The sequence below is a fragment of the Monodon monoceros genome, unplaced genomic scaffold, assembly GCF_005190385.1.
Source record: "Monodon monoceros isolate NGI ecotype Baffin Bay Population unplaced genomic scaffold, NGI_Narwhal_1 Super_Scaffold_10, whole genome shotgun sequence".
In the NCBI taxonomy this organism is placed as follows: domain Eukaryota; kingdom Metazoa; phylum Chordata; class Mammalia; order Artiodactyla; family Monodontidae; genus Monodon; species Monodon monoceros.
The window spans coordinates 26,446,367-26,471,236 of NW_021703766.1; the positions used below are offsets into that span (position 1 = coordinate 26,446,367).

At 47.3% G+C, this 24,870-nt stretch overlaps 1 protein-coding gene, 1 long non-coding RNA gene and 2 other non-coding genes across 9 annotated transcripts in view; 2 read left to right on the forward strand and 2 right to left on the reverse strand.

Moving 5' to 3' along the window:
- The window catches only part of LOC114907112, a 37,667-nt gene extending 16,718 nt beyond the window's left edge, over positions 1 to 20,949 (reverse strand). The window contains exons 1-2 of the long non-coding RNA XR_003796633.1: positions 20,819 to 20,949; positions 11,877 to 11,914 (exon numbers count right to left, since the gene is read on the reverse strand). This is a non-coding gene — a long non-coding RNA (uncharacterized LOC114907112). The remainder of the gene's footprint in view (positions 1 to 11,876; positions 11,915 to 20,818) is intronic.
- On the forward strand, positions 4,973 to 5,045 carry TRNAW-CCA. Its single transcript has one exon. It is a non-coding gene; the product is annotated as a tRNA-Trp (tRNA).
- On the reverse strand, positions 10,584 to 10,690 carry LOC114890091. Its single transcript, XR_003792229.1, has one exon. It is a non-coding gene; the product is annotated as a U6 spliceosomal RNA (small nuclear RNA).
- A 683-nt stretch (positions 20,950 to 21,632) lies between the features above and the next one.
- CNOT1 (CCR4-NOT transcription complex subunit 1) overlaps positions 21,633 to 24,870 on the forward strand; it is a 98,939-nt gene continuing 95,701 nt past the window's right edge. For 4 of the 6 annotated variants that reach the window (XM_029237283.1, XM_029237297.1, XM_029237291.1 and 1 more), the window contains exon 1: positions 21,670 to 21,790. The gene's annotated coding sequence lies outside the window, so the exon portion shown is untranslated. Of the gene's footprint in view, positions 21,791 to 24,870 lie in introns of all 6 variants that reach the window. The other 2 variants (XM_029237333.1, XM_029237313.1) reach the window with 2 other exon arrangements.

Here is a 24,870-nt window from a genome sequence, read left to right on the forward strand (position 1 = left end):
CTTCTTTAGCAAAGAATGTCTCATAAATACAATGTATCTGAATCTTTCTTTGGGGACTTAAGGTCCTGCCAGAGAGCTTCTTTACTTCCTTCTCTTCTTCCTTTCTTTCCTCCACAAGTTGTTTTTAAGCATCTATGATGTGTCACTCCCTGTTTAGGCTTGAGGACAGAGAGGTGCAGATAGCTGGCTGGAGTGGGTATTAACTAAAGAATATTCCTGAGAGGCCACCACTGGTGGCCCAGTGGTTAAGACTCCATGCTCCCAAAGGGAGCTCGGGTTCAATCCCTGGTCAGGGAACTAGATCCCACATGCGGCAACTAAAGATCCTGCACACTGCAAAGAAGGTCCCACGTGCCACAACTAAGACCCGGTGCAACCAAATAAATAAATATTAAAAAAAAAAGAATATTCCTGAGAAATTGTCTTCATAGACTAAATTCTGAATCCTAGTCTGTTTCCTGTGGATTTTTTTTTTTTTTACTATTCTGAGTAGAAAGCTCAGGAAAAAAAAAAAACAAAACACCTAATTGTGAGCTCTGGGTAGCCAAGTTCAAATCAATCAAGGTTTAACTGATCAGGGCTGGGGCACGGGGAGACCCCAGATAATCAAAATAGAGCACAGGGCTGGAATTGGAGAGGTCTGAATTTGAGTCCTGGTTTTACCATATTCAGTTGGTAGGATCTTATAGTCCCAAACTTTATTGAGCATTTACTATGCACTTGGCACTGTGTTCAACACATCCCATGCATTATCTTACTTGATAAGTGAACTCTAAAGTCACTGCCTAAGAAATCACAGGAGAGGCACTTTACCTCCCTGAGCCTGAATTTCTACATCTGCAAAATGGAAACAAAAATAGCATCTGACAGGTTTGTTGGGTGGATTAAGTGAGCTCAGTGTTGGAAAGTCCTCAGCACTGGGCCTGGGCCAGGGTGTGTGCACAGCAGGTGTGGCAGCCAGGACAGGCCACTCCAAATGCATCCTGCCAAGGTGCTCTGCTGGGTAGTCAGGTTTGGGTTTTGATTCTTTCTTTCTTTATTAAAATCTTGCCCCCCTTCTTCTTTTTTTTTGTCATTTTAAAGGGACTTTACGCTCCAGTTTGGCTGGGCTTCACTGCTTTTATTGAATCCAGACACAGCTGCTCCCAGCCTACGAGGATCTTGCCTGCCAGGAGCTAAAAGCTAACTTCACACAGTTTAATTAAGATGATAGACGACTGGAAATTCCCTGGTGGTCCAGGGGCTAGGGCTCCACGTTTCCACTGCAGAGGGCACAGGTTCCATCCCTGGTCTGGTAAATAAGATCCCAAAGACCACTCGGCGTGGCCAAAAAATAATAATAATAAAATTAAATTAAATCAAAAAGAAAAAAAAGAAATCTTCCAAGGCCGAAGCCAGTGCTAAATGACTGCTCCATCTCTTCACTGCTTGCCTGCCCTCAACAGGGCACAGGCTGTAAGGAAAGTCACCGTTAGTCCAAACAACGACTTGCTGTGCATCCCCACGCAGGTTTCTTTCCCTCTCAGGGCCTCAGGTTTCCTTCCTTTATAGTGGGAGGGTTGCAGCACATGACTGCTGAGGTCCTTCTGACTCGGGAACCCTGTGGTTCCAGCTGGAGTTTGCCACTAACTGTCCTGCAAACCCCTCCCAAACCCCAAGCCATCACATATGGAGCTATCGTGAAGTTCCCTAAGGAGCCCTGCTCGATCTAGTGCCAGGTGGTGAGGGTTGGAGAATTAGACTCAGGTCTTCAGAGCCAGAAACTCTGGGAGAGCAGCAGAACAGCCAGCAGCTCAATGTGGTGGAAAGAACACTGGACTTAGATTCAGGAGGCGTGAACTGTAGTTGGTGTCACCTTGGGCCGGTCACTCCCCCTCTCTGAGTCCCAGTATTTTCACCGATCAATTGCCTTACGGACGTTTTAGCATCAGGTGAGTAAAATTCCATGGAAAGCAAACCATCCTGATCATGACTCAGGCGCAGGGTCAGTTCACATGCTGCGATAAGACAGAGGTGGTTCAAGCCCCATCTCCAACACCTCCCAGCTGTGTGAACTTGGATGAGTTACTTAACCTCTCTCTGCAGGCCTCAGTGAAGGGGATGACAATAATATTAGTATTGTGAAGATTTAGGAGAAGTTTAGCGTAATATGTGCCTTGGAAACAGACTGACTAGTTCAAATGTGGGCTCTGCCATATACTAGCTATATGGCTTTAGGTAAATAAACCTGGTTGGGCCTCGGTTTTCTCATCTGAGAAATGGGAATAATAATAGAACCTACTTCATGGGAATCCCCTGGCGGTCCTGTGGTTAGGACTCCATGCTTTCACTGCCGAAGGCCTGGGATCAGTCCCTGGTCAGGGAACTAGAATCCTGCAAACTGCGCAGTGTGGCCTAAAAAAAAAAGAACCTACTTCAAAGGTTGCTGTGAGGAATAGGAGCAATTCCCATAGAGTACTTAGCACAGTAGCTGGCAGACAAGTTGTCTCCTCAACAAAAGGGAACAGAGAACAGGGCCAGCAAGGAGCAGATTTGGGGCTCAGGAAGAAGCTCCATGGCAAAGTTTGGCCTTAAATGGGAATACCCTCTGTTACTCAGGTGGTGAAAGGATTCTCTCTAGGGAGGGTTTGGAGAGGTTAGAAGAAAGAGGGCTTCCCTAGCCTCCCCTATGTAATGCCAACCTAGGGGATGCCCTGGAGTCACCTATTCCTGGACTGGAGCATCCACCTATGCCCCTCTCTGGCTGCCATCTGTTAGGAGGCATGGGCAAGAGCCCCACGACCACTGCGTTCAGCCCTACGGGTGCCCTTGGCCCCTGTAGCCCAAAGGACACCCACACATCTCCCTCCTCCCTACAGAGGGAGCGCCGACAGATCCCTCTACACGAACCCACACAGCTGGAACCTGGTGGCCAGTGTTCTGGACCTGGAGTCCCCGCTGGTGTGGGTTCCTCCTACTCTCTCAGCCAGAACTACCAGACCAATGACCAACAGGTGGGTGGCTGCACCACTCAAGGTGGGGAAAGGGAAGACGGAAGGAAGGGGAAGGAAAGGGAGAAGGGCAAGAAGGCTAGATGGAGGTAGAGGGAGGACAAGAGGACGGGAGCTGGAGGAAGAAAGGAAATGCCTTCTGTCTCAGACAAGAGGCTGCAAACTGTGGCCTGTGAGCTGCAGCCATTCAGCCCGTGGATATCTTTTCCTTGCCCTGTCTATTAGAGCAAAGAAAACTTGAATTTTGGTTGCCACTGTTTACACAATTGAGAGATTTCACTTAAAAATTCAGACTTGTGACTTCTGTTAAAAAGTCAACTCTGAGCCTGCATTTGCTCTTAGTAACACCCTTTTGGAGCGGAGGTGCAGCAAGGGTGAGTGGCTGTAGAAGACCCTGTGCTCTCCAGTTTACCACTGTCCCCACCAGGCCCTGTTGCCTGACACCTGTCTGCTTCACCCATTCATGTTTTCTGCCTAGTTCCTTTAGGCAGTAGGTTTGTGGTCCCTGCTTTTGAATCAAAGAATGCCAAACCTCACCCTGGGGGCTGATAGAGAAAGGATAATAATGCCTCCCTCCTATATACAGGGCAAGCTGGACAGTGTCATGGTTAAGAGTCAAACTGCCAGGTTCAAATCCCAGTTCTGCCATTTCCCAGCTATCTGACCTTGGGCAAGTTCCTTTAAATATCCGGTGCCTCAGTTTCCTCATCTGTGACATGGGATGCTAATAACAGTACCTATCCCACAGGGTCATGCAAAAGATTAAGGAAGTGAATACACACAAATGACTAGAATATTGAAAACACTCAGTGTCAGCTATCATTATCATCCCCAAGGCTGTCGCAGAGATCAGACTGTATACGAAGAGATACTTTGTGAGCCTCTGGGAACTGAACGAAGATGAGGGATTTATCAGCTGGGCCAGAGGAAGCCTGAGCCAGCTTTGAAGCAGGTGGTGACCAGGCAGCTGACTCTGCAAGCTACTCTTTGTGTGACTGGGCAAGTCACTCACCCTTCCTGAACCTGAGTTTCCCCACCTATGAGTTTAAGAAGCCAGACAAAATGATCTCTGGACCCTCATTTTCTTTTTTCTTTTTTAAATTAATTAATTTATTTTTGGCTGTGTTGGGTCTTTGTCGCTGCGCGCGGGCTTTCTCTGGTTGCGGCGAGCGGGGGCTACTCTTCATTGCGGTGCGCAGGCTTCTCATTGTGGTGGCTTCTCTTGTTGCAGAGCACAGGCTCTAAGCGTACGGGCTTCAGTAGTTGTGGCACGTGGGCTCAGTAGTTGTGGCTTGCGGGCTCTAGAGTGCAGGCTCAGTAGTTGTGGCGCACGGGCTTAGTTGCTCCGCGGCATGTAGGATCTTCCCGTACCAGGGCTTGAACCTGTGTCCCCTGCATTGACAGGTGGATTCTTAAGCAGTGAGCCAAGAGGGAAGTCCCTGGACCCTCATTTTCTTTTTTTTTCTTTCTTTCTTTTTTTTTTTCGGCCGTACACACAGCTTTTGGGATCTTAGTTCCCCGACCAGGGATTGAACCTGGGCTCTGGCAGTGAAAGTGCGGAGTCCTAACCACTGGATCTCCAGGGAATTCCCTGGACCTTCATTTTCTAATCTGAAATTGAATGCAACAATCTTCTTCTTAGTAATTTACTGTGTGCCAGGTACAGTGCTACACATGGGGGAAACAGCAGTGAAGGAAGTGGTCCAGTTCCTCCTCATGGAGCTTACAGTCTAGGGCAGAAGCAGACATCAAACTAGTCATTACAAGTGTGAGAAATATGGCAAAAGAGGAGCTAGAGGGGATTGGGAAGCACAGAGCAGGGAGATGTACATCACCCTTGGCCTCAGGGAACAAAGCCCAGTGATTGTGGAGGAAAAGAGTCTACTCACAGAGTGTAAGCAGGGACCAAAGGCTTGGAGATAGGGAAAGCTGATGCTTGAGAGGCTGGAGCATTACGTTTAAGAGGGAGGGTGACAGGAACTTCCCTGGTGGTCCAGTGGTTAAGACTCCATGCTTCCAATGCAGGGGGCGCAGGTTCGATCCCTGGTCAGGGAACTAAGCATGTCGCATGGTGTGGCCAAAATAAAAAAAAAAAAAAAAAAAAAAAAAGCGGGAGAATCGGGCTGGTGAGCTGTGCAGGGCCTGACTACCAAAAGTCTCATAAGCCCCATTAGGGTTAAGGGTGATAGGAAGCTCTGAAGAGTGTGAAGCCCTGGACTGCCTGGGTCAGACCAGCTCTGCCATGTTAAAGAGAAAGGGAGAATGGACCAGAGCGGGTAAGAGGGGAGCTCAGCAAAATGTGCAAATGAGTATATGATCTCTTCTCACCCTTTGGCTGGGGCAGGGGAGCCTGTCTGTGATTCTTTCCCACTTTGACCCCCACCTTGGGCCCCACTTCCTCTCCGTTCAGGGGGCTTCTGACAACTGCCAAGCACTGCTGAATTTCTTTGAAAAGCTCCCCACTTTTGCCAGCCATGACTTCTGCGTCTTTGGAGAAAGTTATGAGAGTATATATGTGCCCTGCCACCCCGAGTGCACAAATTGTCAAGGGTCCATTTTCTATCAACTTCAAGTAAGTCTCAGGTCCTTGGCTGCTGAACAGGTGCAAAAGGCCAGCACTGCCCAGTAATCTTTATCCTGTCCTTCACACTTCAAATATTCTTTGAGCACCCAGCCTGGCACAGACTGGAATACGGTGGTGACCAAGACAGTCTCTGCCTTCTAGGTGGGGGAAAAATAGGCAATAAGTGTACACACACATATAAACAAGGTCGTTTCAGAGAATGCTACGAGCTATGATGGACTGCTTTAGACATCATAGTTGGGAAACCTTCCTGAGTAGGAAACAAGTGAGCTGAATGACAAGAAGAAGGCATGAGAAGAGCCTCAAGAAAAGCGGTCCAGGAAGAGACAAAAATAAGTGCAAACCTGAGGCAGAATAACCCAGGTGGAAAGAAGGCCTCTGTGGCTGGAGCAGAGTGAGCAGGGGCACGTGGTGGAGTGCCACTGGACAGATGAACGGGATCCTGGGGGCCTTGTAAGCCATGGTAAGGATTCTCTAGGAAGCCATTGGAGGGGTTTTAACAGGAGGATGGATTGCGGGGGTCGGGGGAGAGTAGAAGGAAGGAAACCAGTAGGGCCTGTTCTAGTGGTCCAGGCAGAGATGATGGTGACACATGGACTAGAATGAAAGCACTGGAGGTGGAGATCAATGGAAAGATTCAAGATACATCTGGAACCAGGGATCAACCTCTGACCTTGATCTCTATCCCCTCTGGCCTGTTTCCCCATCTGTACATAAGGCTAATCTGAGACATCAGCTGCTATGAGATGCTGAGTATGGTTCTCTGTTAATGCTGCACGAGGCAGTATAGCCAAGACACTAAGTGTAGACCTGGAAATGGCACTAACCAGGGTTTGAAACCTGGCTCTGCCACTGATTGGCTGTGTGGCCTTGAGCAAGCTCTTTAGCCTCTCTGTGTCTCAGTTTGCTCATCTGGAAAATGGGAATGCACAAAGAACAAGAAAGAAAGAAAAGGAAATGAATTCCCTGGTGGTCCAGTGGTTAGGACTCTGCACTTTCACTGCCAAGGGCGTGGCTTCAGTCCCTGGTCGGGGAACTAAAATCCTCGCAAGCCATGCGGTGTGAACCCCCCTCCCCCCAAAAAAGGGGATGCACACAATAGTACCTGCTTCACAGGATTAGGGTGAATAAAGGAGACAATGAATATGCAGGGCTCAGAGCAGGGCCTAGCACTCAAGCTTAGCCATTATCACTGTTACCAAAAGGAGGGGCTTCTCAGCACTTATTTGTATCTTCTGGTATCAGGGCTTTGGAATGGGAAAGGAAATGAGCAACTACCAGCTGGGTGATGATCCTCTGATAGAGTATGGTTACTACCATGGCCTCATTGGCAATGAGTAAGTCCTGTATCCTTCTAGTCCTTGGCATGTCAACTTTTTTTTTTTTTTTGCGGTATGCGGGCCTCTCACTGTTGTGGCCTCTCCCGTTGCGGAGCACAGGCTCCGGACGCGCAGGCTCAGCGGCCATGGCTCACGGGCCCAGCCGCTCCGCGGCATGTGGGATCCTCCCGGACCGGGGCACGAACCTGTGTCCCCTGCATCGGCAGGCGGACTCTCAACCACTGCGCCACCAGGGAAGCCCGGCATGTCTGCTTCTGAGGCAGCTGGCTCTCTGTCATCCTTAGGCCAGAGGTGGATGATGCCACCAGGCAGGCCAGTTTAGATTGATCAGAGGTAATTAATATGGCAGGAGATGGAGTAACTGCCCTGGGAGTGGAGGTGAGCCCAGGTGGCCACACCCTCACTACCTGATTCCAGGTCTCAGTCCACAGCCTCTGGACTTCCCTCAACACCTCCTACTGCTCTGCTTTTATACCACAGAGGACAACTGCTTTAATGGGGTGAGTCACCCCTCTCTCTCCTCGGTGAGGGTTGGAAAGAGGGCACCTCTCTCCTCCTCAGCTGGTGGGAGAGCAAAGGAAAAGAGCTCAGAACCCCAGTGCACAGAGCTGTTCTTACACACACATACACACACAGAGCACACCCCCCAATCAGTTTACAGCAACCCTGTGAGGAAGGCAGATTGGTGGGACTCACATGGGGATTTAAAAATTCTTATTTCTAGAGGCTGGGGAAATTTCTGAAGATGGTCAAAAGGTACAAACTTCCAGTTATAAGATAAATAAGGGCATGTCCCTGGTGGCACAGTGGTTAAGAATCCATATGCCAATGCAGGGGACACGGGTTCGAGCCCTGGTCCGGGAAGATCCCACATGCCATGGAGCAACTAAGCTCGTACAACGCAACTACTGAGCCTGCACTCTAGAGCCCGCAAGCCACAACTACTGAGCCCTCGTGCCACAACTACTGAAGCCTGCACGCCTAGAGCCTGTGCTCCGCAACAAGAGAAGCTAATGCAATGAGGAGCACATGCACCACAAGGAAGAGTAGCCCCGCTCACAGCAACTAGAGAAAGCCTGTGCGCAGCAACGAAGATCCAAGGCAGCCAAAAATAAAATAAATAAATTTATATATATTAAAAAAAAGATAAATAAGTCCTAGGGATGTAATGTACAGCATGGTGACTATAATTAATAATAGTGTTCTGTATATTTGAAAGTTGCTAGGAGAGTAATCTTAAAAGTTCTCTTCACAGGCTTCCCTGGTGGCGCAGTAGTTGAGAGTCCGCCTGCTGATGCAGGGGATACAGGTTCGTGCCCCGGTCCGGGAAGGTCCCACGTGCCACGGAGCGGCTGGGCCCATGAGCCATGGCCGCTGAGCCTGCACATCTGGAGCCTGTGCTCCGCAACAAGAGGCCACAGCAGTGAGAGGCCCGCGTACCGCAAAAAAAAAAAAAGTTCTCATCACGGGCTTCCCTGGTGGCGCAGTGGTTAAGAATCTGCCTGCCAATGCAGGGGACATGGGTTCGAGCCCTGGTCCGGGAAGATCCCACATGCCGTGGAGCAACTAAGCCCGTGGGCCACAACTACTAGAGCCCACGCAACTAGAGGTCACGCTCCGCAACAAGAGAAGCCACTGCAATGAGAAGCCTGCGTACCACAACGAAGAGTAGCCCCCGCTCTCTGCAACTAGAGAAAGACCGCAAGCAGCAGCGAAGACCCAATGCAGCCAAAAATAAATAATTTAAAAAAAAAAAGTTCTCATCACAAGAAGAAAAACTGTAACTATGTGAGGTGATGGATATTAACTAAACTTATTGTGGTAATCATTTTGTAACATATACATATGTCAAATCATTATGGTGTATACCTTAAACTAATACAATGTTATGTGTCGATTATATCTCAATAAAACTAGAAAAAAATGTAAATACATAAAAAATACAATTTAAAACATTTTTTTCTTGTTTCTCATTGCTTTTAAATTGCAAATACAATATACTGTCCTCATTTAAAAATTCAGGTAATATTTCCTCCCTATTTTACAGGAAAACAAACTACCCCAACGCCTTCCAGGCAGTAAGGGGCAGACTGTGGACTAGAATTCAGGTTTTTTTGTGTCCAAGGACAGGGTTTCTCCCCTGGGCTGTGTGGTCTCCCCATAGGGCCTCCAACTCTGCCCCCTACCCTGCCCTAATCCAGAAGAATCCTACAAAGGCCTTGGCAAAACACTTAGCAGATAGGCCCTAATCCACATCAGAGATAACATTTTCTCTGACACAGGAGATAGGACTGTCCCCAATTCCTCCCACAGTATTTGCTGTCACATCACTCCTGTCTCTTCCTCCCAAGAGGGTGTGCATATCTGAATGCAAGTGATGCAAATCTGAATGCAAACTTCAGCACTCTATGATTTTTTTAAACCAAATAAACAGCAGGAGGTCTCACAGGGAATGATGACAACTCTGAGGGGATGACCTTCCCAGAGCAGTGTTTTCTGCCTCTGCTCCCGGGGCTGGTGCTGGGCCCTCAAGGTTCTGATTAGCCATTGCCAGAACCCAAAATGACAAATGCCTCGCATTTTCCTTTGACCCTTCGGTTATTGTGCAAAGGGAGCAATCACGGCTCACCAAATTCTGATTTTCACATTAGATTAATGCGCAATCTAACTCCAGATTTCTGCCAAGGGTTTGCCTGCCATGCAGCCTTGCAAAGTTCCTGCTGTGCATGCCCACGTGGAGTTAGTGGAATACCACTAGGAGTAGGAAGGGGTGAGATAAGAGGACCACAGAGCCTTTGGGCCTATCTAAATGGGGTCAAAACTTAAAAAAAAAAAAAAAAATTGTGAATCCTGGCGTCTAGAGCATAATCCAGCCCCCTGGCTTTGTGGAGCTGGCTTACAATTGGTAGCTCTCTCCCACGAGGAGGGGAGCAGCAGTGCCCTCAGCTCCCCGTGGTATGGCATGGATGTGTCCCCGGGGGTCAGCTCCAAGACTGCCTCCTGACCCAAGAGGCCAGAGGGCACAGGCTCAGTCCCTCATGCTTTGCTGGCCGTTTTCACCATGTTAGGTGTCCCAGTCAACAGACCCTGTGCCTGAAAGAGTAGCAAATTGTGTTTTTACCCTCAACCCTGGAAAGTCCTTGGACTGATTCCTCTCTGCAGGTCCTGGAAGCTTATGGTATGATTCAGGGCATTGCCCTCAACAACTGCAACCTCTACTCACTCTGCTGAGGGGCACATGGCTACCAGGGGCCTTAACACTGCTGGCATGAGCAACCTCTTCTGAAGATACCAGGCCAACGTGGCCACCCCAGGAACTGGTTGGTGAGGTGGGATGGGAGACAGTGAGTGCTGTGCCCTGTAGTCTGGAGATAATTATTAGAGGTAATGCTTTTCTCCACCTTTGCAACTAGTCCAATACACCATCATCTCTTTTTTTTTTTTTTCATGTTCTTTCTTATTTTATTCTTTCTGACAGAGTTTTGAAAAGAATCTTGCTCCAGAAGAATGTTTTTCCCCCTTGGATCTTTTTTAACAAAATCCAAGAACAGAATGAAGAACTTGGGCTGATTATTATTATTTTTTTTTTAACATCTTTATTGGAGTATAATTGCTTTACAATGGTGTGTTACTTTCTGTTTTATAACAAGGTGAATCAGTTATACACATAAAGTTATGGGACGCTTCACGAATTTGCGTGTCATCCTTGTGCAGGGACCATGCTAATCTTCTCTGTATCGTTCCAATTTTAGTATACGTGCTGCTGAAGCGAGCGCCACCATCATCTCTTGCCTGGACTATTACATCCTTCTAATTTGAAGATTCCTGCTGCCCCCCACCCCTTTGCTCTCCTGTAGTCTTCTTCTTGCAGTAACCTTTTAAAACTAAGGTCAGCTCACATCCTCAGCTCAAAATCTTCTACGGCTTCTCTTCTTTCTAGGATGAAAGCCAAAGTCCTCATCTACCATGGCTGACAGGGCCCCACAATTCTGGCTTCTCTCTGACCTCTTTTTCTGTTACTCCTCCTCTCCCACTGCTCAGCCTCAGCTACAGACTCAGGGACTTTGTACTTTCTGGACTCCTGCCTGGAACCCTCAGCCACCAGATGTCTGTGTGGTTTCCTCCCTCACTTCTTTCAGGTCTCTGCTCAGACCCTTTATCAGAGAGGTCTCCCCAAACAAAAAGAGCTGCTACCACCTCCCCAACCTTCCCACCTCTGTCACTCCAGCACCTTATTCTGCTCCATTTCTTTTCATAGCACTTAGACTGCTCAACATTATTTCCTTAGTATTATTGTTTATCACAACCCCCTGTTCAAATGCAAGATCAATGACTGCAGGAACTTTGCTTTTTTGCTGCTATATTCCCAACACCTGGCACATAGGAGGCACTTAAAAACTATTTGTTGGGGGGACTTCCCTGGTGGCACAGTGGTTAAGAATCTGCCTGCCAATTCAGGGGACACGAGTTCAATCCCTGCAACTAAGCCCGTGTGCCACAACTACTGAGCCTGCACTCTAGAGCCCATGAGCCACAACTACTGAAGCCTGCGCACCTAGAGCCCATGCTCTGCAACAAGAGAAGCCACCACAATAAGCCTGTGCACTGCAACAAAGAGTAGCCCCCGCTCACCACAACTACAGAAAGCCCGTGTGTACAAACGAAGATGAACACAACTAAAAATAATAAATAAATAAAATTGATTCTTTTAAAAAACAAAACAAAACAATTTGTTGGGGACTTCCCTGGTGGCGCAGTGGATAAAACTCCACGCTCTCAATGCAGGGGGCTTGGGTTCGATCCCTGGTCAGGGAACTAGATCCCACATGCATGCTGCAACTAAGAGTTCACATGCCACAACTAAGGAGCCCTGGAGCCACAACTAAGGAGCCTGCCTGCTGCAAGTAAGACCTGGTGCAACCAAATAAATAGATAAATATTAAAAAAAAAAAAAAAGCTTACCTAGGGCAGCCTTGGACTGTGGACAGCATGGTCTGAGCCTGAAAGAGATCAGAATGTGAGGTGCTCAGGATGGTGGGAATCGGGGGACAGGCAGCACTTCCCCAGGGTCCCCTGACCAGGACAGGTGTGTCCTTGGGATCCTTACTTCTTGGGACTATCACGTGGTGATGGTAAGAGAGGAAGACGTGCAAAGTGGCCTGGCTGCCCCTCCTCTCTCTGTCCTGCCTTCTCCAGGTAACTCTCCCTGACAACTCCCATTTGGAGTACAGGGTGGACCAGGGGCTGCTGTGGAAGTCAGAACATTTCCAGACAGAAAGGACTTTGAGATCATCTAGGCCAACTCTTCTGTTTTACAGAGGAGGATTCTAGAGAGAGAGAAGGACTTAGTCTGCATGGGAAGGGGATGAGCAGAATTACAGAAGGGGCTCAGGGCTGTAGAGCATGGGATGAGCTTGTGGGATCCCAAAATAGCATCTCTATGAGGTTCACCAAGTATTGGGGGACTGGCATGGAAAATGGGATGGTGGGAGGGAATATCTGAGGCTTTCAACCCCATAACCCCTTCCATACTCTCTGCTTCCAGCCTCCTGACGGCCCCATTTCTGGGGTGCCTGAATGTATCCAGGCCGTACCACATACCTGTAGCTGAGCCACACCCTCAACTCCCTCCCTGCCTAGGAACTGTGCAGTTAAGCCTGAGGATATCTAGCAGCCACTGGCAGAGGCACGAGAGCGTGGATATGACCTCCCAAGATTGGGGGGCCTTCTTGGGGAGAGGTAGGGCAGAGATAGCTGACACTAAGATGTAGGGTAGGGCAGGCTGTTGGTTCACTACTATGATCCCAGCACCTGTAACAGTGCCTGGAACGTGTGGTGCTCCAAGGACAATGGTGTTTCAAGGACAAAGGACAACCCTGCCTGAAAAAGTTTCAGCGATACACATCCTACTGGGCTCTAATCACCATGTTGCGATGGGTACGAAATTCCTGAGCCCACCTGGGCTACGAGACCTGTTCCTCTCTCGTTCCAAATAAGGAAAGGCATCTGCCCCAACCCACTCCCACTCTAAAGAAGGATGGTATATGTGCCTCGGCCAATCAGAAAACAAAAATTTCACCTCGGACAGTTTCCTTGTTCTAGGGCTATAAAAACTGACGTGTTCGGGGTTGGCTCTCCCAGACTACTAGGCAGTCGGTCTGCTGTCCTGGCAGCGACCATTCCCTCTAATAAATTCTAACCTCTTTACATTCTGCTTTGTGTCTGGAAATTCTTTTCCAACCCGCGTTCGGACCACGACAGAATACAGTAAACACTCAAATATTTGTTGAAAGAAGAAATGGATGAGGGAGAGGCACCTGTTGCAATTGGAAGAAGATGGGATGGAGGTGGGGGTCCTAGAGCCCAGGCACAGGGTGTGGGAAACAATCGTTATCCTGGGAGAGTGGACAGGCCCATATCTACAGGCAGCTTTTTGCTGATTAAGAGGCAAGGCTGAAAAGGGGCTCCAGGAATCCCAGTTCCCAGTTTCCTGGAGTAGACGCCGACTGTCTGGACATCCTCGGCTGCTTCTGCCTGCAGCGCCCAGGTTTGCCCTCAGTACCAGAGGCAGTGTATAGACATGGTCCCTTTCCCTTGGGAGCTGCTGCAGAATGACCTCTGAGCCCTTGTCTATAAAGGGGGCAGTGACCAGGCTTACAACTTCGTGGGTGGGGAGAGGTCTGTGGAGGCCCTGAAGCAGCCAGTGAGGACGTGATGCCCCAGGGGAAGGGTGGACTCCGGGCGGCCAGGGTGGGGGTGGGATGGCTGCAGCCCTTTCTTCTCCCAGAAGTCAACAGCCAGAGGAAGAGTCACTTCCCAGGCAGCTCTAAGTGGGTGCTGTTGCTGGATACCTTCTGCCTGGGAGAAGAACCCTCAGGAGAAGGAGGAGGACGGAAGAAGATCAAAGCCCAAGTATTTCAAAAACAAAGAAGACCTTGGCCCTCCAGCTGTCTAAACCTGAACTCCTGGGAGGAAACATCACAAGGAGGAGAGATAACTTCTTTCCAAAAGAAATTTATTAGCATTTAAATGTACCCCAATCCCTCTATCTTAAAAAGTACAAACCCTCCTTTGCCCTCCAGCTACAGCTCTCCTCTGCAGCCTGATCCCATCTGGCTCAAACCCCCTCTCAGCCACAGAAAAGGTCCCACAGCCCAAGGCCTTGTCAACCTCCTCCCTGCTTGACTGCTCAAACACGTTGAGTCCCTCAGTCCTCTGGCTTCTGTGACTTCACTCAGCCTCCAGCAGTCCTAAGGCCTCCTGGGTTGGGCTGTTTCCCAGCATGCTGGAGACTCTTCCCTCCTCAACCAGGAGCCTGAGCACAGCTCTTCTCAGGGCTCAGAGGCCTCTGCTCTCTGAAGGCTCCCCCAGGGCAACCAAGCCGGCTTGTCAGTGCCTCCATCAGCAGTTCTGGCTCTCAGCCGCCCATAGCTTTAGCCCACGGCCTGAACGTGTGAAACACATTCACCTTCAAATTGAACTCACTGTCTCTGCCTCCACACCTGCTCCTCCAGTCTCCCTGCAACAAGAGGCGGAGTTGAGGTGGGGGGAAGGAGGTGCCCAAGGGCAGATAATCCTTCACTTTTTCTCCCTCACCTTTCACACTCCATCGGTTGCCAAAGCCCACTTTGCTCCATTCCCATGGCCACCACCTCCCCTGGACTCCTGCGGTAGCCTCCTGGCTAGTCTCCCAGCAACTTCTCTGGCTGGACACCAGTACTTTCTTCACGCAACAGCCAGTGTGACCTTCAAACAGTGCAAATATGAGCACGACAGCTGTTCCATCCAACCCTTCCGAGGCTCCCAGAGCCCTTAGGATAAAGGGCTGAGCACAGAGGCTTAAATGGTCCTCTGGCTGCCTCTCTAGGCTCCAACCTTCCTGGTCTTTTAATTCTTCAAAGATGCCAGTATCATCTCTGCGAGGCTTAGCTCTTTGCTGGAATGTACTCCCTTTCTGCCACTCTGTTTAGAGAACTCCTACTCCCTTTCACATCCTTAGAGAGTCCTTGAATCCCCGGACTGGGTTGCAGGCTCCCCAAAACTCCCTATGTTCCCCGTTTGTTAACATTTCTCACATCTGCGATTCTTTGACAGTTGGCTGCTCTGCTAGTCTGAGCAGATGATCATGAGCAATGTCTACCTGCACAGACACCTGAAGTGCCTACTTTGCTCTGAGCTATGTTCCGGGACACAGCTGTTGTTTAATCAATGATGATCTGTTGAAGAAATGAGGGTTCTGCCCTGGTGGTGGAGGGGTGTGTGTGATGTATCGGGAGGTAAGGCCTTTGGGCGGTGATTAGGTCATAAGGGTGGAACCCTCATGAATGAGATTAATGCTTTTATAAAAGGGATGCCAGAGAACTCCCTTGCTTCTTCTACCATGTGAGGTTACAGCAAGATGTACATCTATGAACGAGGAAGTGGGCTCTCCCCAGACACTGAATCTGCTGGTGCCTTTATCTTGGGCTTCCCAGCCTCCAGAACTGTGAGGAATAAATTTCTGTTTTTATAAGCTACTGGGTCTATAGTATTTTGTTATAGCAGCTTGAATGACATTATTCCAAACGCTTTCTTTTTTACTTGAACCTGGAGTCTGTCCTTTCTTTCACCATCTGTGACTACTCTAAAACCACAGGGCTACAATGACAAATATGGGCCTAGCCTCATCCTCAGGTCAGTGAATGAGGCTAATTAGCCTCAGATTTTTGGGGTTGAAATGGGCCTCCGTAGAGATTCCCCAATATTTTATTCCAAAGATGTTTGCTTATTATTTTCCCTACGAGTTCTGAATTTTGTAAGATTTTTGCCTACCAAATATGATGAGCTAATTAATGATAGCTGCTGTAGCTTCTGGGGGGGTAGTGTGGGGAAAGACAAATATTTGATTTTTTTTTTTTTTTTTTCTCGGTACGCGGGCCTCTCACTGTTGTGGCCTCTCCCGTTGCGGAGCACAGGCTCCGGACACGCAGGCTCAGCGGCCATGGCTCACGGGCCCAGCCGCTCCGCGGCACGTGGGATCTTCCCGGACCGGGGCACGAACCCCTGCATCAGCAGGCGGACTCTCAACCACTGCGCCATCAGGGAAGCCCAAGAGGCCCCCAATATATTTGAATTCAGGGATTCTTGGTCATGAAAAGTCCTTTTCAGGCCAGTGTGGGTGGCTGGTAAGCTTACCTTTTGGGGTTCAGGGAGGGAGTACTGTTTTAAGCTACATATCCTGAAAGAATTCCAGCAAAAGTATTTCTCCTGGATCAGCTTCCAGCATTTAGATTATTGACCTATTCATTCTATAGGTAACATACAGGCTTGAATTGTTCACTAATGATTACCTGGTCTGTCTTTTGCTCCTCCAAAGAGTGACTGTAAACATATTAAAGACAGAGGCCTCTTTTTCTCAGACTTCCAAGACTCTATACTGTATTTGGAAGAGATTAAATGTCTGATGGACTTAATAACCTAGAGAAGGAAGTATGGAATGGTCAAGAGGAATTTGGAAGGGGAGTTCCCTGGTTGGTCCAGTGGTTAGAATTCTGGGTTTTCACTGCTGAGGCCCTGGTTCAATCCCTGGTTGGGGAACTAAGATCCTGCAAGCCGGGAGGTGTGGCCCTCCACCCTAAAAAAAGGGGAATTTGGAAGACAATGCTCAACTTATTGCCCCCTCCCACCTTCAGTTGAGGATATCTTGTAAGTTTACCCCTCTAAGATGACAGTAGAGACGGGTTTTAGGTAAACGATGTTAAGTGTAAGTTGGGGGCTGAGGAGCTGAGACAGTGCCCAGAGAAGTCTGTAGTACTAAACGAGAACTATCTGCCAAGGCAGGGGCCCAGATGGGCGGAGAATGAAGAGTAATCAGGGAGGACACAGAAAGTTATGGCAGAGTCATACAGACTCTGTCCAGCTCAGAAGAATTCCATCAATAATCCTAAAGTCCATGAATCTGTCTAAAGCCCAGGTAGGATTCTCAGACCTGCTCTAACTTGTTTGCAAGCATCCACTCAGTGCTAAACTAACCATGAACCAGAGGAGATGCTTTGTGGCTTTTCCTTTTTCCTCTTAGCTTCTTCCCTGTTCTCTCATGAAAAGAGAGAGAGGGATAAATAACCTTAAAAAAAAGTCAGGAGTTTCCTACACAGTCTTGGGACAAAATCCCATATTAAAGAGAGAATCTAGGGACTTCCCTGGTGGCACAGTAGGTAAGAATCCACCTGCCAATGCAGGGGACACAGGTTCGATCCCCAGTCCGGGAAGATACCACATGCCGTGGAGCAACTAAGCCCGTGCACCACAACTACTAAGCCTGAGCTCTAGAGCCCGTGAGCCACAATTACTGAGCCTACGTGCCACAACTACTGAAGCCCACGCGCCTAGAGCCTGTGTTCAGCAACAAGAGAAGCCACCACAATGAGAAGCCTGCGCACGACTACGAAGAGTAGCCCCCCTCGCCGCAACTAGAGCGAGCCCGCACGCAGCAACGAAGACCCAACACATCCAAAAATAAATAAAATTTAAAAAAAGAGAGAGAAAGAATCTAAAAATTCAAATGTAAACTCAACTGGGAAACACCAAACTCACAGCAGTATTTTCAGAATCTGTCTCACTCATTTATAACACCCTATCAGACGATGCATCACATTTTTTGGCTTGGAAAATATCTGATCACTACCGACCACTGAACATGACAGTTGGGAGATCACCTGGGCACGGGGGTTTCCAAACAAAGGCTTGGAGGACAGTGGCTGGGGATGTAAGCCCTGAAGTCAGAGAGCTTGGGTTTCAAGGCTTGCTTTGCCATTGACTAGGTATGTGACCTTGGGCAAGTGACTCACCTCTCTAAGCTTCAGTTTTATGATCTGTAAAATGGGGTCCCTACCCTACAGGGTCTTGAGGTGTGGATGAGATAAAGCATGTAAAGTTTTACTTTTAGAGTATATTAGTTGATTAATAAACCTATGTGCACATAAGAATTCCAGCACCACACAGTAAATCTTTGGCTTCCTAGGAGTCCACAGAACACACTTTGGGAGCCAAATCCAATATCCTCAGAATAGTAAAGAGGGAAAAAGAAGTGCAGGGAGGGGAAATGACTTTCCCAAGGTTACACAGAAAGTTAGGGGCACAGCCTGGTTCAGGGCCGGGGTTTCTGAATTCCTCAATGGGCTTTTTGCAATGTGCCTCCCTGGTCATCCTCCCATCAGGGTAGAGCCACCAAAGTCATACCAAAGCCTGGGTGCCCAGGGAGCCAGAAGGTTTGGAGCTTAGGCATTACTGATGGTCTGGAAGGAGATCAGAATTTAGCTTTAGGCTGTCAGTGAGTTGCTTTGGATAAGACAGTCGAAACTACTATAAATTGGGAACTCCCTGGTGGTCCAGTGGTTAGGACTCCATGCTTCCACTGCAGGGGGAATGGGTTCGATCCCTTGTCAGGGAACTAAGATCCCGCATGCTGTCCAACGCAGCCAAAACACAACAAAACAAAACAAAACTACTGTAAATTGAAGTTACTGACTCTCTGATAAATGGGACTGAAAAACAAGAACACTGAATAAAAAGGCCTTGTATCTCTTCTTCATTCAAGTACCAAACATTTTATAACACAGTTTGCACAGATCTCAACCTCTCAAAGTCCTTTGTGTTCTAGGTATTTTTGCCTCCACCCCAAGCCAATTCAATAAGGCTTTTGTTTCCTAACACTTAGATTTCCCTCTCCAGGCTATTTTGGGAAACAAAAGAGTTTGTATAGTTCTTCCAGAGCATGGGAAGCACAGTTAATTGGGGGTGAAGGATTGGAAGAAGGCTGAGGAAAGAGGCCAGGTGAGTAATTAACAGCTGGTAAAAATATCCTATTTCTAAATATGTTTGAACCCCAGAACACATAATTGCTAAGTTACAAGGTGATGCAGTGAGCCCTTTGTGATGGTCTCTAGTAAACTAGTTTGTCTGGGCATGATTTCCAACTATGTCTTTCAGTAAAGTGAAAAAAAGTACACTAAGTTATCTCCATTAACCCTTCCAATTTGTAAACATTCTATGAGTCTCTCTCTTTTCTAGCAGGGATAGAAGCCACCCAGAATTCTTGACAACACACAGTTGAAGGACTTTGATCTCCAGGCTATTTATTGTGTGAATCCTGCAAGTACTAGACTAAGTCCCCAAGGCACGTCAAATCCTAGCAGTGGTGTTGGTGTAGCTGGGGGTGAGGATGGGGCGTGGGAGGGCGGCACTGGCAGTGGGCAGAAGGGTCTCCCAGAGCAGCCTCAGTATAAAGACAGGCAGAAGTGCGGAAAGGCAACTCAGCTTTATTTCATTCAACTGACTTTAGGAGATTTATGTCTGAGACCTGATTTAGTTGTAGAATTACAGAATTGATCTTAGATAGTTGACCTCTATGGGTGTCATTATCTGTCTCCTTTTAAAAAAATTTTATTTTAAATTATACAAATAAAACATGAATACATCCTCTTTGCAAAAAGTTCAAATAATATAGTAATATACAAAACAAAAAGCAAAAGCTCCCTTTACCCTTCCTCATTCCACTCCCCTCCCTGGGGATAACAACTGGTGTCAGTTTGGGGAAAGGGTGTATCTTTTCAAATCTTTTTATGCATTTATTTATATGTAAATGCAAATATAGTTATTTTCTCCTACACAAATGGTAACATACTGATTATACCATCCGTTTTTTTGTTTCGTTTTTTCTTTTTCTGCACTTAACTTTTAAATTTAACAATAAATCTTTGAATTATTCCATATCAGTACCTATAGACTACCTCACGGGTTTTAAAAACTCTGTAGTATTCCATTGTATAACAGTACCATACACTTATTTATCCTCTTCCCTATTGTGTCCAATCTTTTGGGACTCCATTAACAATGCATCAGTGAATATCTTTATATATTCATCTCTGTACAAATCTGCAATATTCACCTGTGGAATAAATTCCTAGACACTGGGTCAATGGGTCTGTGCATTTTCAGTTTTGATAAATTTGGCCAAAATTCTGCTATCCATAGAGGTTTTAGCAATTTTATACAGCAACAAGGTATAGAAGGGACTTATTCCTCATCCTTGGTCTGTTTAGGGGGCCTTCTATCACTAATATCATAATGTTTTAAGTCCATTTCTCCATTTCCTGATTTTTCAACATTTATTTGCTCACATGTCTACCATGTGCCAGGCACTGTGCTAGGTGCTGGGATACAGCCATGAACAGGACTGAAGCAACTGGGGTCCCTGGGTATCCTACAGTTGTTTGAAATCACCACTCAGTAAATGTCTGCTGAAAGAGTTTGCCTCCAACCAAGGAATGGGCACGTGTCAGTAAGTATTTCTAGGATGTTAGTGAAATAAGCCAGTCACAAAAAGACAAATTCTTCATGATTCCACCTATATGAGGTATGTGAAGTAGTCAAACTCTTAGAAAATAGAAGGGTGGTTGTCAAGGATTGGGAGGAAGAGATGGGGAGTTGTTTGATGGGCATACAGTTTCAGTTTTGCAAGATGAAAAAGTTCTAGAGATCAGTTGCACAATAATATGCGTATAGTTTTAACACTACTATGCGGTACACTTAAAAACAGCTAAGATGGTAATTTTTATGCTATGTGTTTTTACCATAATTTTTTAAAAAGCATTTTTAGGCACAAAAGGTAGTATGAGAGAGATGGCTAGGAAACAAGCAACCCAGCATAGCCTCAGGACGGGGTGATGAGGATACATTTTTTTCAAAACTTAAAAGAGCCACCAGTCAACACTTCCTTCCACTCCTCCCACACTCAGCTAGGAACACGTGACCACAAAATCTTTAAAAAAATGTTTCTCTATTCTTTCTCCCGAGAGCAAAGGGCGTAAGTATTCTTTCTGATACCACTTCCAGGGACTAAGCCAAAGAGAGACTGAGCTTCCTACCTCTCTGTAAAGAGTCCCTTCTTCAACAGGCAGAACTAGATGGGAAAGTTCTCTTGACGAAAGTGAGGCAGGCTAGGACCAAACGGGAACCTGGGGGACTACGTTCTCCAGCACGCATTACTCCTCCTAGGGCGCAGTCAGTGACGGAAGAACTCGCACTACGTTTGCGACAGGAACGGGGAGGAGGAACTACATATCCCAGGATGCAAAGCGCCACCACTCTAGTTACAGGCTGGCTTGCTTTCTGGTAGCTGGCGTTCCCCGCCAAATGGACAAGAAGGGTGGGGGTGGGGGGTGGGGGTGGGGAAATGTTTAAGATTGGGAAGCCCGGTGCTCTACCAGACTTGACACTTCGAAAGAGGAAGGAGAGTATTGGAAGGCTGTTTTTCCCTCTCAGAGTAGTGCCCGTGCAAGGTGGCGAGGATTTAAGGGCCCTCTCCTTTATTTATTGTTTCTCAGAGGCAATGCCAGGCCCCCATTGGTCGACGACCTCGAGGGCAGGTGGGAAGTCCGTAAAACCCCAAATCGAAGTTATCTGCGTCTCTCCATTGGCCCTCGCCTCGAGCGCAAGCGCAAGGGCTCCTACTCCCGTCCCTGGGGACTGGTGAGCGGCAATTGGCCAAAGCCCGCGAAGTAGGAGTCTGGATTGGTAGTTGCTAGCAAGAGCCTGGTTTCTTCCTTGACTTCTGCAAGTGATAGTGTGTGATTGGTTTAAATCCGCGGGCACCCGTCGGTGATTGGGCAGGAGCCACGGGCGGGGTACGATCATTGGCTGGTGCTGGGGCCCTCCCTCCTCGGGCGGGCAGCGAATGATGAAATGGGAACGGGGAGGGGAAAGGCCGCGACGTGAGCGCGCGACCTCCGGCGCCATTTTGTAGAGAAACAAGCGGAGTTAACCGAAGAGGGGTCGAGGAGAGCCGGAGTCGGGGACCCAGGAGTTTCCTGTGTCCAGCGCCGCCGGAGCCGCCTGAGGTGAGGTGGGCTGGGGTCGGGTGCTGGGGCCGGCGGGCGGTGTCAGCTACGGAAAGCGGGTGCCGGTGCGGGAAGGACCGGGGGTGGTCCCGGGGCCACTGGGAGCGTTTCCCGGCGCTCCGCTGTGTGAGGGGCAGTCGGGACGGGGAAGTGGAGAGGCGAGAGAGGGCAGACTCTCTCCCCTCGGCTGTAGAGTCTTTCGGCTCTGAAGAGAAGAGGCCGAGGCGAAGGCTTCACAAAGCGGAGGGTAGAGCGCGGGATGAGACCCGGGATGGCCCCCGGCCCGGGCCTGGAGGCTCTGAGGGCGGCGGTGGCGGCAGCTGGGGCGGCTGGGCCTCGGTTCGCGCGGACTGCACCCTTCTCAGACCCCCACGAGCTCCTCAACTGCCGGATGGGTGCAGCGGGCATCGGCCCCGGAGGCCTAGCTCCGGGGGCGAGGGGCCCGTGTTTGGAGTACAGGCTCCCAGTTCCTCTGGGCGGACCTGGAACTGCCAGTCCCCTCCCCCGCCCCCAGCACGTTGTCAAACCCCGGGTGTTTCGGGTGTCCGCAGGTGGGAGGGGCGGGCGGGAGAGAGCACTTCCTCATTACTTCTTGCCACAGGTTTTGTTCCACTCGCGCGCCCGGGCGCTCACTCTGTCTCCAAAGTCGGCCCCCATCCACCGGGCCCAGTTGTCTGCTGTAGTGGCGGTTCCGCTCATCCGTAGGAAGTGCCCGCTTCCTAGCCGAGCACTTGTAGGCCTCAGCGCTGGTGGCAGAGAGACTTACTACAGGTCTTACTAGAGAGTTCCGTGAGGCCAAACGCACAGGTGTTCTTTTTCAGTACCACCCCCTCTGTAGATTTCACCCCACCGGGCTCCCACAGAGGAGTACCCTCACTAGGATGAAGCTTTAATGTTTAATGTCTGTGGTTTGGAAATGTTGTGTTTAAAATAAACTTCGAGCAGAAACTTTGCCCCTTGAAGTCATTCAAATGTCACAGTTTTTAGGACTCTAATAAAAAGTATTTTTTTCCTGAAAGTGAGTAATAGCACTTAGTCTCCCTCTTTCTCTAAAATTCGATTGCCTTGGGGAGTTTATTTGACCAGTTAATAATTGAGTGAGTGTAGTTTATTACCGTTTGCGAAAAAAATTCTGAACATTTGCCTCATGACAATCCGTTTGATAGGAGTTAGGGATACACAGATGAAAAAATGGTTGGACACGTACAAAATCAGGAAATAGGTCAAACAGAATAAGAACAAACTTGTTTGTGTAGAAGTATTTGGGTTTAATGTGCTCAGGTTGACATTCCTACCCATCCAAAGATTGGCAGTGTAGTATTTTAGCTATTAATAAGATATATGGTATCAGTTTAAATAATCCTGTTGTAGGACACTGCAGATTGTTACCTTGTCTGAGGAGAAAATGAACTGATGATACATAAAGTTTTAGACATACAGTTGTGCTTTGACTGAAAAGGTCCCATGATGATAAAACTTGTTTAGAGAGTTGGTTTCTTTTCAACAAGTGGGGCCCCAAATCCTTCCGTGGAAACTTAAGTCTAGAATCAAGGCACCAAGATTTGACCATCAATAACTGAAAGTATTACCCTTTCTTGCCTAAGATTGTAATCATAGAAGTTTTAAGGCAGCCTTTTGTGGCATTATGGTGGAACAGAACTGAAATGCTTTTGGTTCCTAACTCACTCGAATGGATCTCTGGCTTAGCTTCTTTCTTTATGGTCTCTTAAATTTCTACTGGGGTTTTAAATCCCAGTCTCTTTAATATGGATCTTTTCAGGCTAAGTACTGTGATGTTCTCCTAACTTTGGGTTAAGTCATTAAAAAAAAAAAGCAAAAACAATTGTGAGGACAGAAGAAGAAATGCTTCCTATTTCTTGACAGCATGTTTTAAGACTAATCTCAAATTATCCTTGCTTTTTCCAAGTATGTTTTTGGTTAGATTCTGATCTAGTTATGAAAAGCTTTCTTTTTAGCCAATTTAAATTTATGAACTTGAGTCTTTATTTCATTCTACCACATAACAGATCTTTGGTACTCAATACCTTGGAAGAGAATTTATCACAATAATTTTAATTGAATGCTCAGATATTTCAAGACATTTATTTTTCATGAGAAGTTTATGATTCTTGAATTAAAAAAGTAGTACCTGCTATGAATTTGGTATGTTCTTTTGTAAAAGAACAAAGCTGACTTTCAAGTCAGTACATATTATTAGTTGAGGCATTTCTTAACCAGCCCTCTGATCAAACTGAACTTCCTGCTGGGAAGTTTCAAAATGGCATCCTACTGAGTCTTATTTTAAGACCTTATATAAAGAAAGATCCAGCAGTTCCTTTTCTGTTTGCTCACAATTTTTAAGAAGCATGTTTCAAAGCTAAAATGGGCTCAAAACCTTTTGCACCCTATATGTACACAGTAGTTAATTTTAATGTACTTTTCATTCATACATTTGCAAGAATGTAGCAAAGCAAATAAAACAAATTATTCGTTGGAAAGCATTGTTTGAGAAGTCACTAATTAGAGGTGTAGACTTAATCTGAAATCCTGTGTTGAGATTTGAAGGAAATGCAGCCTTTGGGAGTGTGGAGCATAGGTTTAAGAAATGCATTTCTGGGGGAAAAAATGCATTTCTGTCTTTAATGCTAGAAGGCTCAGGATATACCTCTAGGCTAAATTAAAATGTTGAATGAGATGTTAAACTGTCTGCAGGAGAGGTGTTGGTTTTATTGTTGTGCTTTTTGGGTTTTTTTTGTTTTTTGGACTAATTATATGAAATGTAACATGGAATGAAAGCATATTGTGAAAGACACCATTTTATTGCTCTTAAACTTCATATTAAGAGCTCAGCGTTTTCCCTTTCAGATAATTAGTTTGAAATTTTGTCACCTTGGATTTAGAGCTCTTAGTTTTGAAATGCAGTGTTACTTTTAAAATTTTTGGTAGACTCATAAGAATAGTTACTCCTTTGTTTCAGACCCTGTCTTTTCTGCAGTAGCTTTCTAACTAATCTCCAGTATCTTTTCCCCATCATTTGTTTATTGGATTTCTTTATTACATAAGTAATATGTGAATATGTT